Source organism: Phallusia mammillata, unplaced genomic scaffold, assembly GCF_965637545.1.
Source record: "Phallusia mammillata unplaced genomic scaffold, kaPhaMamm4.hap1.1 HAP1_SCAFFOLD_388, whole genome shotgun sequence".
NCBI classification, from domain to species: domain Eukaryota; kingdom Metazoa; phylum Chordata; class Ascidiacea; order Phlebobranchia; family Ascidiidae; genus Phallusia; species Phallusia mammillata.
Window position 1 is genome coordinate 1 of NW_027649118.1, and position 8,000 is coordinate 8,000.

The window sequence follows — 8,000 nt, forward strand, 5'->3', positions numbered from 1 at the left end:
AAATAAGGGGGTATATCACAAAATGCCTCATGTGAAACACTTACATTTGATAATTTACACATCAAATGGCCAGTAGATAATTGTATCATTGCTTATTTCGTTCTCGGTTGTATGTAGACCCAAACCCAAAAGTACAAGACCCCCGGTCCAACTTTTAACTTCGGCACTATCTCTAGCTAGGATCCGCAAAGGCGAGCTTCTCATATTACCAATTCACAAAAAAGAATAATTTCCCCTTCCCCGAAGGGGACACATATTGATTTTACTCTCATTGTTTTTGTTTTTTTTCTTCCTTTTTTTTCTTCCCAAAGTTTGTCCGACTTGTTTTTCCATCAAATGTTTGATGGATTTGGCTGAAATTTACACAGATGGTAGATATAGTTATGTAGATGTGCATCCCACTTTGTTTTTGTTGATAACCCCAGTATTTACCCCGCTCGCCCCCTAAAATGGGTGTTTTTACCCAAAGTTTGTCCGAATCGTTTTTCCATCAAATGTTTGATGGATTTGGCTGAAATTTACAAAGATGGTAGATATATTCATGTAGATGTGCATCCCACTTTTTTTTTTGATAACCCCAGTATTTACCCCGCTAGCCCCCTAAAATGGGTGAGTTTTTGAACAGTGTCAGAAACATTATAGGTGTCGATTGTTGTGTTCAACCCTGTAGTCCTAGAATTTATCCCACAAGCCCCTAAAGTGTAAAACGTATTTGTATGTTACTGGGCACCACAAACGAAAGATTTCTTTGGAGCAATAGTGTTACAAGGGCAACCAGTTGTATGTTGCTCATTGGTGGGTTGCTTGGTGGTCGTTTTTGCGCCATGGCAGTTAGGGGCTTGTTAACAGCCCTATGACGTCAGAAACAGTAACGGTTGTTGCTCAAAACACCTCTAGTGGTCGAAATTTTAAACATTGGCGGATTGGGCTGAAATTTCGAACCCAATTTAGTTGCCCTACTAGCCCCCTAAAATGGGTCAGTTTTTTAAAACGTTAAATAGGACATACTTCAAACAATATCTGGGGTGAATCTAATTTTATAGTTTGTATTGTACATAGTATTATTATTTAAGCCCAGTGCCGATCACTGTGTTTTACCTTACAAGACCCGACTTTCTCATGGTTATCTCTTGAATTGCATTATTTTTAACTTTGCATGTGTGGGGACCCATGAGTTTTTGCCTGCAGAAACGACTCAAGTTATAAAAGACGATGGCTAATATGGGACCCAATACAAAATAAGCATAGGAAATATATCAATGTTTTAAAATAGGTTATAGTGTATATGCAAGGGCAATATGTGCTAAGCCACCCTTCTAGTTGATATTAGTGAAAGCTATAAAATTTCCTGAAAAGCCCTGCTATCTAGCTTACTCAACAAAGCTGCAGCTACAAGATTAGCGTGACTGTCAGGTAATCAAAGTACGTTACTTGTTTAAAAAAAATGAAAGGAATAAACGCCTTTCTGAAATGATGAATGACATGTTAAGTTGCGGCAATGTTACGAATGCACTAAAGTTGGTTGCTATGCAAGGCATAAATAATGCCTAGCATTGGCAAATTACATCTCATCAACATGTTTCGATTTACATCAATCGAAAATTTGTGATAAACAATTACGTGTTTGGCAGACCAACAATATTGAATTAAACTTTTTAAACCATTTTTGTCACTTTTCACATTGTTTAATTGCGAAAACAGTTTGATACATTTAGTCCAGTTAGCACTTGACGGGAAACTAAAAAAAAAAAAAAAATTTTTTTTGAACATTGGCGGATTGGGCTGAAATTTTGCAGTACTATTGACTGAGTCATTGTGGTTTTTATATATTTTTTAGTTTGTGTGTCGATTAGTTGCCCTAGTAGCCCCCTAAAATGGGTCAGTTTTTTAAAACGTTAAATAGGACATACTTCAAACAATACTTGGGGTGAATCTAATTTTATAGTTTGTATTCTACTTAGCATTATTATTTAAGCCCAGTGCCGATCACTGTGTTTTACTTTACAACACCCGACTTTCTCATGGTTATCTCTTGAATTGCATTATTTTCAACTTTGCATGTGTGGGGACCCATGAGTTTTTGCCTGCAGAAACGACTAAAGTTATAAAAGACGATGGCTAATATGGGACCCAATACAAAATAAGCATAGGAAATATATTTATGTTTTAAAATAGGTTATAGTGTATATGCAAGGGCAATATGTGCTAAGCCACCCTTCTAGTTCTTTTTGTCAATTGTAGAAGTCATACTAAAAGAAGCTGGCGTCACTCACCTGTAGAAAGTGTCACAAGTTTAAAGGTGGATTGGGTTTAGAGAAAGTGTTTTGTTGTTTAACGCTTTGTTTTGAAACTATAAAGCGAAATAGGCACTGAAACAACTACTGGTCGTTTGTTGTATGAATTAAGCATGCAGCATGGTACATTTATAGGGGAAACTTCCAAATCAGAACTAACATCACCAAGCGTCTTAGGGAAATACCCAAATAAAAAAAAACATTTTGTCGGTACTTTGTTTTATCTAATGCTGGTTTGTTTCACCTGTTTTTTCATGAAAGAGTGTATCAAACTTACCTAAATTTACGTACATACTAACTAGTCATGCAAAATTTGCCACTGGATGACCCAGTGGTTCACTCACTGGCTCCTAAAATAAACCATTTTGGATTTACCAGTCCTTAATCTGCTGAAATTTTAAACAGTTGTATGTTATTATGGGTCCCCTTCCACGAAGGAGACACGTGTTGTTTTTGTCTGTTTTCTTTTTTCTGTCTAATGCTGGTTTGGTCAAGAAAGACTGCTTTAAATTTATTGAAATTTGGACGTCTGTTAGTTAATAATCTGAACTTGATCCTCCAGAAGTTTGACCCTGAATGACCAAGCCGGTCACCCACAGGCCTCCGAAACGTAAGATTGTTAACGCTGGTTTGTAATGCTCATTTGGTAAAGAAAGGCTTTTCGTATGAAGGGGACCCATATTGTTTTTGTCTATATATTTTTCTTTTTTTCCGTCTAACGCGGATTTGTTCCCACGTTTTGGTCAAGAAGGAATGGTTCAAACTTTTTCAAATTTACACACATTATAGATATTGGTCTAAAGATGAGTGCTTTAAACATATTTAAATTTGCACACATGTTAGTTAGTTATCCAAAATTGATCCTTCTGACATTTTACCCAGCGGTTCACCCACATGTCCCCAAACTGTGAAATTTAAAAACTGACTCTACTTACTAAAGTACATGATTTAGGAGTTTCATACTTTGTTGGTTGGTACAATGTAAAGCAGGGGTGTCAAACTCGTGGGGTTCGGGGGCCACATTGTAGTTTGAAAATTATGCCGAGGGCCGCATGTGATTTTTAAACCAGATCCTTATTTCAACAACATCCGCCAATTACCTGCTGGTGTTTGTTTCAAAATTACAGATGTAAAGAAATAGGTTTGTATCATCTATATACCATCTATTGACGCCCAAAAAAGCCCAGAATAATTTCCAATTTGATGCACAGATTGAGCTGCACAGTGTTAAAATCGGTTTTAACTGTTTATTACGTCATAATCTGTATTGTGGCGCTAATGGTCTTCTGTTTTCACATTGTTTGCACACAATAGGCCTACAAAAGTCTGACACATGTGGCTGCTAGGCTGGTAATACTCTTTTCAGTGACACAAAAAGTTTGACTGCAAGTTTGACACCCCTGATGTAAAGTAGTCCAAAGTATTTTGTAAGTTTTAGTTAGATTCACTCCTTAACCTTGAAAAAATCGTTTTTGCCTAAATCTTCCAGCTATACTAAAGCAGAGAAGTCCCAAGGGATTTACCACTTTACAATGAAATACAGAGCTGCAGGTCTTTGCTTGACACATGAACAATAAGTTTACTGGCCGGTATTTTCTGTCATTTGATATTAGCTGTTTTTGCCAACAATGCGATGTCTTCATATGCTATAAATGGTAATTAAACGGTCATAGCCAGCTTGGCTGCTGCACAACAGGAACTAAAGGTTAACTTGTAGGTATCCCCAAACATAATTTAAACAAATTTTTGTCACAACATAGCTTTTTTATTTTTGACAAACAAACTTGAGATGCACAACTTGAGTAATGTATAAGTTATGCAAAACATTATTGTGTAACAAGGGTTGTGTTCTATTAAACACCATGTCAAAAGGTTATTAAAGAGCTGTTCAGATGCCACACTGCGAGAGGCTACTGCAGTTCAATGGCAAACATTTTAAGAAACAACATTGAGTGAAGAACAATTAGTTATGTAAACCTTGATGCAAAATCGCTTTTTAATTTTTTATTATTTGTAGTGGGTTTTTCCAGGAAAACTGTTTCAAAGCTGACATTAAACAGAAATATCTAGGTCAAAGCTAGAGATTAAATTACACATGATTGGAAATGTTTTTTTACCTTTCTTTTTTACTACTTTTGTAAATATATGACAATATAATGATGGAAAAAGAATATGGACAAAACCTGCTTAAGCTTGTGCTGTATTGATTTGATGCTTTGTACTGCTTGTCCGTAAGAATCTAAAAATAATCGCCATCTTTGTACCGAAACTCATTCTCATAAACACACATGTTTGGACCCATTCGACTTGCTTGGAAATGCAAACATGTTAATTGGCCAACAGGTGTATGTAGTCAAATCATTATGTAAGATGGAATATATAAAATGGAAATATATAGGAATGCCAAATTTCTAGTTTTTGGTAAAACCCTTGAAGGCAAGTATGTGACAGTTTAACACAACATACAGTCTGTGATTATGCCCTCAAGTAAAAATTCAGTATACTTTGCAGCTCAATATCAATTCCTGTGTTTTAGTATTTTGAATTTGGTCCCGAAATCCCAACCCTAGAATGTGACTAGGAAATTTAAATCAAATCTTTCTGTACTATATTTCTTGGCAAGATAACTTCTAAAATATTTTGTTTTTAATTGTAATGTCATCTAGTTTTTGAATTAATGATCACAGTACATGTATGTCATGGCTTGTTGAGAGGCCTTATCTGACGTATTTTATAAACTGAAATATAATATATTATTTTAAAAGTATGTTTCAGCATACTCAAATCAATGTGTATTTCTTACTACAAACCACTGTGAATATCGATTTCACTTAAATAATAGCATATCACTAGTCCTGAACAGGAAACAATGGATCAGGACGTTTTATGTAAAAGTAAATCTTTGTTAGACATGTTTAAATGTAACAAAAAGTACAAGTGTCTAATCTGCACTTATAATTTATTGTACAGTTTTTGGAAAAAACATACTCTACTTTACTTAATCGTGGGACAGAACAACTTGGCCGGGAGGCAATTGAAAAACTGAAGATTAAAAAAAATTGGTTTGTCTTACATATTTAAAATTAGTGTTATCTGTAATATTATTGATTTAGTTAGACCAAATCTTACATTGCACAGTCTACGAATAATTTCTTTCAAATCAATTGTCAATTGTGACATGTTGTCCAAATAAAAAGTTTTTCTAGTTGCTTTTTTTTGTAAAAAATAGATAAGGTTCTGGCCAATCAAATCTTTGTCAGCGATTTCCTACCAACAGCATCCTAGCATATAATTTGCAATACAAGCAGTTTTTTAAGTTTACTCTAACAATACTCTTATCATCATTGGACAAACTGGCACTTAAGAATAAGAATTAGGTACTTGGTGGTAAAAAGTTTGAACTATTTAGTGCTATGTTGTTTGGAACCACTGGATTGTTTGGCCTTTAACCGATTTATTACTTATTTGAACATTGACATCAACTGTTAGCATCAATGATGTTTTAACAAATTCGATTGTACATTGTGCAATCTGCGTCTAGTCAATTTGAAATTTGCCATGTGTAGGCTACTATTTATCTTTTGAAAGGACTTGCAGTTCTGTCACATATACATTTAACCTGTTTCACTTTGTTAAGTGTTTCAGACAGTCTATTTTTGTATAACTCAACTGTTGTTTTACAGATATGGACATATTCATACATTTTCAAACAGAAGTAATTTTGATGAAATGTGATTTACAAACCATTTCAACTTCCTCAGTAATGACTCACTGTGTTTGCTGGGTGAACTTCAGTTTGTGGTTTACTGATATGAAACTTGACATCCTAAGGCTAATTGGTTGAGTGAACTGTGCAATTTTTGATGTTTTTGTCCTGTTTTAGGGTACAATAACTTGACATGTTTATAGCAGTTTGCTTCTTTCAAAAATTCACTAAACCATTGCAATAAATCTGTGTAAACATTCTTCAGAATTCCCTATTTTGATTGATGTTTTTAACTGAACGTTCTGTTGTTGATGTCGCAGAACTCGTTTATAGCACTCATAAATTAGCAAATAATTAGGGGATTTTAAAAGTTTAGGCATTAATTTTATACACTTAAAAAGTTCGGGACAAAACCTGACTAAAACATCATATTTGGCCAGTCTACACTTCACTGCAACACTAGTTTGAACAACTTGACTCCCAAATCTGACGAAGGATTTAACCACAAGTCGTATCGTACAACAGAGGCAGATCCATATGCTTTTGTAAGCTCTCATATATAATTTTTTTATTCTCTTATGGCCATTTAGGTCCAATATAAAGGGCATATAATTACCAAGTGTGGCTACCAAAAAATTATTGCCGGTGAGAAAAGATTGAATAATAAATTTCTTTTTCGTTTAGTGCAGAAAATGGAAACAGAATGCAAAAGGTTAATATTTAAACCCAAGTCAAAACAATGAAAAGATGTTTTCGGTACCAAGTGTAAAACAATAAAAATATCTCACCGATAAGAAATGAGCAATTAAATGCAACTAGTATACTAGTATTGGCGGATTCAGAGTTGAGTTGAGTTTATTTCGCTTGGTGAAAGACAGCAGTTGCACTAAAACAATCACCAAGCCGGAAATAGCTGCGCAACGTTAAAAACTTATAAATAGGGCAAGTTTTTGCAACTTTTTTTACAGCTTCCTAAATACTCAGAATTTATGTAGTGGGCTAGAATCTAACCAACCGTGTTAGGGAAAGGGGGTGGGGTTCGACAGGAAAAGAAACCCTGTCGGATAGTTTCAAGCGCCGGAAGGAATAACACACAACAAATCCCTAGTCGCCATTAATATAATTAACTTCGGACTCATTTGCAGTTAAAATTACCGATGAAGGTGTTTTGGCAGTTAATTTTGTCATTTAAAATAAATAAGGATATTAGTTTAAGCACGTCCAGAGATAAAAGTAAAAGAAACTAGAAGGGTAGCTTAGCACATATTGCCATTGAACATATACTATGACCTATTTCGTAATGGGTCCCATATCAGCCACTGTATTTTATACCTTTAGTTGTTTCTGCAAGCAGAAACTCGTGGGTCCCCCACACATGCAAAGTTGTAAATAGTGCATTTTTTGAAATAACTATAATAAATTTTGGTGCTATGAGTTTAAACAGGACGAAAAAAAGTCTGCAGAAATATTCATGCTGTGTAAGATAGAAACTACACAAGTAACATTTAATTTCGGCAATTGTTTGCAAAATTTACCTATTTTAGGGATCAGTTGGGCTACATGGTAAAACTCAACAATCAACACCTTAAAATGACATATTCTACGAACTGTCCAAATTTTATGAAATTCAGACATTGTTTAAAAAGTTAACCCTTTCAGGGGGCTAGTGGGGTAACTGATGGGACTGCATGGCAAAAGTGACAATTGACACCTAAAGATGACTTTTGCACAAACTGTCAAAATTTCAACCAATTCCTGCATTGTTTCACAAATTTACCCATTTTAGGGGACTAGTAGGGTAAATATTGGGGTCACAGAGTGAAACATAACTATCGTCAGCTTATTATAGCAAAATGAACAAACTGTCCAAATTTCATTCAATTCGGTGGGCTAACGGGGTAAACACAACAATTGACACCTATAAATGACAAATCTCATAAGCTGTCCAAATTTCACTTAATTCTGACACCGTTTAAAAAACTAACCAATTTTAGGGGGTT

General features: G+C 34.9%; 1 long non-coding RNA gene across 1 annotated transcript; it reads left to right on the top strand.

The window, feature by feature from the left end:
* Positions 1-6: 6 nt before the first annotated feature.
* Positions 7-6,683, top strand: LOC145208867 (uncharacterized). The gene is made up of 2 exons (XR_013854946.1): positions 7-5,356; positions 5,978-6,683. It is a non-coding gene; the product is annotated as an uncharacterized LOC145208867 (long non-coding RNA).
* Positions 6,684-8,000: the final 1,317 nt, after the last annotated feature.